Source organism: Canis lupus, chromosome 13 (assembly GCF_011100685.1).
Source record: "Canis lupus familiaris isolate Mischka breed German Shepherd chromosome 13, alternate assembly UU_Cfam_GSD_1.0, whole genome shotgun sequence".
In the NCBI taxonomy this organism is placed as follows: domain Eukaryota; kingdom Metazoa; phylum Chordata; class Mammalia; order Carnivora; family Canidae; genus Canis; species Canis lupus.
Genome location: NC_049234.1, coordinates 45,960,584 through 45,966,583, shown reverse-complemented (window position 1 = coordinate 45,966,583; position 6,000 = coordinate 45,960,584).

Sequence of the window (6,000 nt, the reverse complement as noted above, 5' to 3'; positions counted from 1 at the left end):
CAAATCACCTTGATGTCGGTTTTACTAATCTGGCGTCTGTCCTAACTGCATGCATGGAATTTTCTCAGTGGATTTAACATCCAATGAATTGCACAGAAATCTAATTTTCATTCCTAGACTTCCATTCGGTAGTGAGCTGTGACCACCTCCATCTACTGCGGAAGACGGTGTCATAGAACGGATGTTTATTGGGTTTTCTTTTTTGCTTCATTAAGCTCCCTTTAACCTATCATGACCAAACTATATGTAACTCAGAGAAGTGGCATCCATTTCGGTCCAGGAGGTAGTTCCACAGATTTCTGGGTGGAGGTTTAAAACAATAGAAGTAACATCCTCATAAAGTACCTGTGTGGTGGCTTAGGTGTTTAAGGAAAAAGTAGAAGATTGAGTGGAGAGAGATGTAGGGAGAAAGGGAAAAAAGAAAGACAAAAGAAAAGGAAAACTCATCTATGGATTTTGTGTTTATACACACACATTCTTCCCCAAAACTGAGGAGTTCTTCAGAAATGACCTTGAAAGAACCTATTTCTGGAAACTCATGGGCCAGGGTAATAGCAGTAGCCTGGTTCGGTACAAATAAAGTGGGTTGGGTACGGCTGGTGCAAGTCAGTCTACCACAGAGTGACGCTTAAGAAAACATGTTTGAAGCTTTACCCCACCACCTGCCTACGGGAAGACTTTGGGTGACATCACTTTGCCCAAACCCCTTACCTATGAAAAGAAGCTAATGATGGTGCCTCCCTCACAGAATCAGAGCGAAGTTTAAATTAAATCATCCATGTCCTTGGATGCCTGCTCAGTAGATGTTCTCCGCTTCTTCCTTCCTGATGGATCCCAGTTTTGTCTGAGGATGCGCAGGGCCCACAGGCTCAAGGTAGCTAAGCTCCATCTCCAGGCCCAGGAAGGCAAATGCCAATGCCTTCTCTCCTTTAGCTACAGGTGTACAGGGAGCGATTCGTTCTGCTGTAGCCTCTGTGTTGTGATGTTGGGAGCTATGGCAGCCCTTCTGGAGCTGTGAAGGGAATTAGCCGGGGACGAACGAACCCGCTGAGAGCAGCAGAGTTGAAAGGAGAGAAGAACCTGTGGATCCAATGAAGTCATTTAGCCACGAATCATCCAAACTGGAAGACGTTTTACCTCTGGACTGTAATCTGTGATAACAGACTTGTCGTTTAAGCCATTTTAAATTGGCTTCTCTCTGTAACTTTGCAGCCGAAAGCACTCCAAGGGGACACCGCTGTGTAAAGCGTTTAGGGCACAGTAACTCTGCAGTTATAAAGCATAGCCGGTGGACTGTGCATCAGACTTAGGGGTGCAGTCAGTCTAGGGCCCAGCTCCTTGGCCTGAAACTGGTTTTGTTGGCCACTGCTGGTTACCGCTGTTGGTGTCAGTTCTCTCACCCTCACTCTTGACCTGGTCTGACGTTACCTCTACAGTCTCTCCTGCCTGTGTGCTTCCTTGCGGTGTCACTGTTGGACCTCATCCCCATCCCCCGGCCCAGAATTCTTCCCCTTACCTGCTATACTGAGAGTTCCTTCCAGAGCAGTCCTGCCCTCCCCCCAAGTCTGTGCCCTCTGCACCAGCTTTGCCTGCTCCAGTTATGTCTGAGCAAGACCAAAGGGTAGCATTACACTCTTGAACCACGCTCGGAATGTCTTTCTGAACTAAGCATGAGTATGGGGAGCTAGGCCCAGCCCCCACCCCCCTGTACTCAGAGGCTCTAGAACAATGGCTCTCAACTGGGGGGAAAGGAAGCCTACTTTGTCCATGAGGGGACACCCGGCACTGTCCAGAGACGTGTTGGTCGCTGGGGGATGCAACCCGTATCTAGTGGGTAGAGGCCAAGGAGACCGCTACACATCCTACAATACAGGGATCTGCGCTCCCCCACACAGACTCACCTGGTCTATAATAGCAATCGTGCTGAGAGACCCTGCTCTAAAAAAATGTGGAAATTTTAGGGGCACCTGAGTGGCTCAATGGTTGAGCATCTGCCTTTGGCTCAGGTCATGATCCCCAGGGTCCTGGGATCGAGTTCCACATCGGGCTCCCCGCAGGGAACCTGCTTCTCCCTCTGCCTGTGCCTCTGTTTCTCTCTCTGTGACTCCCATGAATAAATAAAATCTCTTTAAAAATGTGGAAAATTTGAAAAGGCATCACGTTCCAGGGCTTCCTTAGCTTTGCGGCATCCCCAGCCTCCGACCCCAGCAGCGTCGCCCCTACACCTTTCTGCTGAATTAGTCCTTTGTACTCTGTGCTGCACGGGCACAAGAGGAGGCCTCCTGCTCTCGGATGTTACTTATCTGCTGTGCTTCCTCTGGACCCTTCTGGTTTTTTAAAAAAAGGACTGCATGAATAATGAAAGCTTACTTTGGGGACAAGAGCTTTTGATCCTCAGATGGTTTCCTGTTTCCTGGAGAATTTTGCACACTTTTTCCTCCTCTCCGGCATAATTCTAAAACCATACAAGCCAGTCCTCGGTCAAAGTCTCTTTGTAATGTTAGTAGCTTGCAGCCTTAGGAAACTAGACCGTATCTTAGATTGATGCCACCCCTGTTAAGGTTCAAAATTACAGTCTGCCCTGCTCTTGTGGAAACCTCCCATCTTAACAGCAAGGGTGGCCTTTGTCCAGCATATCGGTGAAACTTTATTTTTGTAGAGTTTCCTTTCAAGATGGTAGGTTCTTGCACATTCTGGGGCCAAGGAGGGGAAAGTCCATTACTGATAGGAAAAGGAAACAGTGGATCAGATCTTTACGGGGTAACATGAAAGTCAGAACTGGTTCATTGAATTCTTTGGATTCACTCAGACCTTCAAGTTTATTAAGTGACCTCCAAGTCTTGAAACTTCTTAGCTATGAAAGGTGACAGGTCACCGTCCCCAAATCAGGAGAAATATCAGCCTGTGCCATCAAAGATTATGGGGCCACAGGGCCAGAAGGTCAAAATTGGAGACTTCGATTTTGTGTTCCAGAAAATGGGGAGCTACTTCTGTAACTACGACCTCAGACCCTACAGTGATTTCGAATTTCCCAAGGAGATTTCGCCCACCCCGTGATTTCGATTGCTCCTCATCACAGCGACCCTGTGTGGTCGGGACTTCAAGTATGATTACCCACACTGAGCCAAGGGAAGAAATGAGAACTACCAAGGTTACATGACTTACTTAAGAAGAAACCAATTTAAAATCACAATTACTCACTGAGAGATACGTGACTTTTGATCATAACCGAATGTTTCAGATCTTCCCCAGGACAGGCTAAGATTTAAGGCAATCTGGACAATATGTCCCTTTATCAGATAACAAGTCCTAATTTTTTTAATTCAGAATATATAGTCCCAGGAATGTTGACCTGGAGTGGCCAAGCAGGAATTTATTAATTTATCCTTCATTCATTTACTTAGCCATCACTGATTAATTTGGATGTGGGAGATGTGAAGTTTTGTCCTGGAGGCTGGAAGGAGGGGGACAATGAGAAATAAGATACAAAATGTGGCTTTGCCCGCTAGTTGCTTATGGCTTTCTGGAGGAGGCAGACAGGTAAGCCACCAGCAGTCACTTGGGCAGGAGGACTGGAAAGGGGAAGAAGCCACAGTTTTGGAATCAGGGTGGAAGGAGCAAGTCCTTCTGCCCGAGAGAGAACAAGTGAGATTTTGGTGGAAGAAGAGTTAGGTCGTACGCTGGGCCTTGAAAGAGCAAGATCCAGAAAAATCAGAGAAGATGTGTGACAGAGAAGGAAGGAATATTCACTTCAGACTCCTAACGTTCCCGGGTGAATCTTCAGCCAACGTTGGCTTCGGGGCTCTCAATTTATCATGGGACAGCATCTGAGGCCGTACACCTGCTGGCTTGTTAACACGAGGGGAAGCATTTTGTCTCTTTCCCTTCTAGGGAACGAATGTGCCATTTAGTTCAGGGCGCAGACCCGATGGAACTTCCACAAGGGCAAGGTACCTCATTTCTTCTCTCGGTTGACAAGATCAGTGCAAACCTCCGCCATGGCCTTCTCTGCATCTTCTCCTCACGCAACGTGGTCAAAGTAGATACTAATGGACACAGGCCTAGAGAGCTAGAGACGGAGGCGGTGTCGAGGGATGCGTATTTGTGCGCACGCATCACATTTTCCTATGCACTGGGCACTGTGACCCTGTCATTAGTCTTCAGGGATCTATGAGTTTGGTGGAGTTAAGGGAACTGAGATTCATTGAGGTAGAGTAATATGTTCAAAATCACACAGATAGGAGGTGAGAGCACAGGCTGGAGGGTGTCTGCTTTGCTCAGAACCCCCTGTGCTCTCTCTCTGCAATGCTCTACTGCCTTTGACTAGTTCGGGGAAAGAGAACATCCACGCTGTGAACGCAGAGACGATCCACATTGTTCCACAGAATCTGTTCTCCTTTCTTCCTTCTGGTGACAGACCCACCTCCCTCTCAATCTCATCACTTTCCGCAGAGCACCCGGCCTCCAGCTGTGGCTTCCATCTCAAAGCTTGCCTCGTTGCTAGGGGTGACCTCATGATTTGTGCCTTCCCAAAGAAGAGGAAGGGAGCCAAGGTGACTGGGAGCTATCTGGGCATCACACCCCGAGAGGGAGGTGATCTGCTCTCCACTTTTTTTTTTCTTCCCTCTCTCTGTGGCCTGGAACATGGGCACGGTGCTGGTGTCTTCCCTGGTGGAGCAGACCAGCATGGTGGACATGGCCTTAAGAAGGCCACGCGATTGCACAGGTGGATTAGAAAATAGGGCAGAAAGCTGCCTCTAAGGTGGAAAGCCACTCCCGGGGTGAAAGTGCCCAAGCTGAGCAAGGATCAAAACAAAATTATTAAGACTTCATCGAGGGCTAGAATGTGTGCTATCCCAGTCTTGATGTCACAGACTGTAAATCGCTCAGTAATGGTTGTTGGTCCCTTGCTATTGGTCAAAACTGCACCTAGGTTGATGATCACCCTATGATCCCTGCCTCGAGCACTGACTTCTAATTCTGTCACAAACCCTGGGTGAATACTAATAAAAAAGAAAAAAAAACCCACTGGTAAAGCCCTTCTGGGGGGTCTTGTCCACTGCTGACATTAGCCTCTCTCGTTATCATTTCTGCGTCCGCTCCCTTGTCGGACAAGGGAGAAGGTTTCAGGCTTGAACAGCTTGCAACACAGCATGTTAGAAAGAATGTGGGGGCTTGGACAATTTGGTGGAGCAGAGCTTGGACCACCCACCCGCCTCTGGGCAGTTGGTGAAAAAGAAACTTCTATTTGAGCCTCTGCAATTTTTTGGTCTTCTAAATTATTCTCTAATGAATGTAACTTCTGTGAGGGAAGAGCACTATTCAGAATCTCTTAGGGTGTCACAGCTGTCCCATTCCAGATCTATAAAAAGGGCCAACCATGGTGGGTTGCCATTTAAGACCCCTTGACAAAGGCTTATTTGCCTTCTGGTCTGACCAGGCTTCATCCCATCACAGTGGGATCCCGAATGCCTCTGTTGCTCTCAGGGCACACAGCCTTCAGATATCAGGCCACACCGGACACACACCTAACGTCAAATAGTGGGAGACTGTAATCACTCTTGTTCTCAAACTGCTCATCTCCGAAGATGTCTGCTTTCCTATCACTGAGTGGAACGGCTCAGATCACCGTTATGTTGCCCTGCGGCCTCCTAGTCAAATGTGTAGAGAAGGAAGTGTGCCAAACAAAAGCAATCATTTTCATCCCCCATGCTCCTTAAGGACACACTGATTGTGTCATTGGTTGTCAGATCTCATGGACCTTGGCTCCTGAAGGGTGTCTGAGCAGACTTGATCCGCTATCTGTTTGGACGAGGGCTTCTGAGTTTTGCTCTAAAGCCCTAATGATCCCCTGTAGCCCTCACTGGGACACAGCTGGAGTCACACTCGTGGAATGAGAGCAGTGAGACTGCTGCAGGAGCCCCAGGGCAAGGAGCTCGGGACGTACATGGAAAATGGAAAGTTCTCGAATGGCACTAATTGCTGATCTAGAAGACTATG